Here is a 2717-nt window from a genome sequence, read left to right as displayed (position 1 = left end):
AACGATTTTTTTTTACTAAATAAATGTTTTTTGTCGTGATGCTTATAGCAACTAAGCACGACGTCGTATGTTATTTGTCAAAATGAAGTCAAAATGTAATGTTCAGAGTCTCTTCAGATTTTAGAGTCTATTGCTATTTTTAGGGCTTTTATACCCCGTACAGACTGCAAAATTTTATCCCACATCAAACTAGTCCGGGCCATGCGCGCGTTAAATCGTAACGTAGAAACACAAAATTCGGAAGCGTGCTAGGTTGGCACGGGGTGACAGTGCATGCTCAGTTTAGCTTGTTACGTCACTCCGCGGACAGCTACTGTAGAGCTAAATAAGGTTATGCGCATGCGTATTGCGAAATAGCACGGGGTTTGGCCCGCGTGTTGCGTACACACACAGTTTAGCGCAGGCAAACTTAGTCCGGGCTAACTTAACTTAGCTAACTAAGCAACTTAGAATAAGCAGGCTTGGCCTTCCTTCATTTGCGGGGCCAGATTAGTCTGGGCCAGTGCATATTTAGAGCCGGATAGCGTGCGTACACACTGCAAACATTCGGCCCACGCCTCCAACCCTAACCCTAGTTTGATGTGGTATCAAATTTGCAGTCTGTACGGGGTATTAGAGTAACACTGTGCTTTATAGGGAAAATATATACTAAGCGTAGTTGCTCAAAATATAGCTAACAATTTTGTTATTATTTCATGGTAAAAAAAATCAGAAACCAGGTTTGAAGAAAGGATCTTTATATCTAATGCTTTTCCAACTGAGCTATTCCGGCGAGCTAGTAGCTACACTACGAAATCTCTAAATCTGTCATTGAAGGTCATATATCTTTATCATATTATAAACATTATTTTATATTTTATGTATACAACTATCTATAGTAATGTCTTTAAAATATTGATGTGTAACGATGGGCTACAGTATTACATCTAAAATCCGATTTACATCTGATCCTTATTATGTAAAAATATAAAGTTTACACAGTTATGAAATCACGTGTATTTTCAAATGTAACAACGATCGCCCCGTGTGGCCAATACCAAGAAGTCCGAGTTCCATCATTTTATTGTCACACCTGTTCACGAACATTCCGTACAAATCCCACTTTTAATTAGAACTCAATTAGGTTTTATCTTCAAATTATATCGCTACAACTACCTTATACTAAGAAAGTAATCTATTAATGTAATTGTAAGTATTACACCTCACTACATTACGCTACGCTGACTTAACTGACAATGAACTAGAAAATGAAATTTTCTACCTGGGAAACTATACTACACACACATATATATATATGCTTCAATGTCCAGCAATTTTATTATAAAAATCACTATTCCAGTAATTTACCAGTAGCCACGTATAATAATCAGGATAAAGTATGCTTGAAACATGCAGGCAAATTTGGACGTCGCTTTTCGTCTTTCGATGTAGCTAACCTTCGCGTTTTTCGTCATTTTTAAAAAGTATTTCTGATATTTTTGCTGTTTTTATGGCGCGTCCGTTCGTCGCGTCTCGCCGCGTCACTCACGCGTTCTCGTCTCTCTCGCTCTCTCTCTCTCTCTCTCTCTCTCTCTCTCTCTCTCTCTCTCTCTCTCGTTTCTCACTATATCTCTCTCTCTCTCGTCTCTCTCTCACGCGAGTGTCAGGTGCTGCTGCTCTCGGGGCGGACAAAGGGCAGCTTCTTCCCGCCGCCCTATCTCGACGACTACGGCGAGACGGACCAGGGCCTGCGGTGCGGCAACCCGTTGCACCTGAACTCCGAGCGCTACCGCAGGCTGCAGACTATCTGGCTGATGCACAGCGTGCCGTACATTATAGGGTCAGGCGTATCTGTGTGCATATACCTACTATCTCCTTAAAATTAAATTTCTATTTCCCCAAAGGAGATCGCGCACGCGCTCGAGTCCAATTCCAGCGTTCTGTCCATCGACATGTAGAAGGTGTAGCTGGCCACGTCACCGCGTCGCCCCTGATGGTCGCGGGGCTCCGAGCGAGCGAGCGCGGGAGCGCAGAAAGAGACGTCTCCCTTCGACGAAGAGATTTGCGGCTGCGGAGGCCGGGCGACGACGGCAGCGGCGGCGGCGGCGGCGGATGCGACCGTCGCCCATGGAGACGCGGCGAGCCGTCGTCGATCGTGGCGATGGTTGCTATCAAGTGCGACCGGTTGTCGTGGCGACGGTTGCTGCCACGTGCGACCTGTTGTCGTGGCGACGGTTGCTACCACGTGCGACCTGTTGTCGTGGCGACGGTTGCTACCACGAAAACACGTTTTTATTTTTCTCGAAGATATCACGTGGGAGCGTGGGAGGTGCGTTCAGGACGAATTGTCAGCGACTGAGACGGGTGGTGGTGGAGAGTGTACAAAGGGTTTCTAAACGGTAGCGAGCGCGGACTAATTACTCTATGCCGTAACTGCGTTTGATCGACACGTCGGCAAATTTTATCAGCAACCGCGCGGTTGACCCCGTACCACGTTTGAACCGCTCAAATTTCAAGACGAGTTATACGTGAACGTGGTGACTTGAACGTTTGCAATCGCGATACAGCGTGTGTACGTGTGTTTTGATACATTAATTTGCCAGTGGTGTCATCTTTGAACGTCTGACCGAGACGAATTGCGTCAACGTTTTTGAGTGTCGAAAGAATAGCGTTTGACATATTAACGACAATGGTCACTTTTAATTTAGAACCGTCAATACGGTACTGTAATGAAAATT

Source organism: Priapulus caudatus, unplaced genomic scaffold (genome assembly GCF_000485595.1).
Source record: "Priapulus caudatus unplaced genomic scaffold, Priapulus_caudatus-5.0.1 Scaffold1267, whole genome shotgun sequence".
NCBI classification, from domain to species: Eukaryota; Metazoa; Priapulida; class Priapulimorpha; order Priapulimorphida; family Priapulidae; genus Priapulus; species Priapulus caudatus.
Note: the sequence above shows the minus strand (reverse complement) of the source record.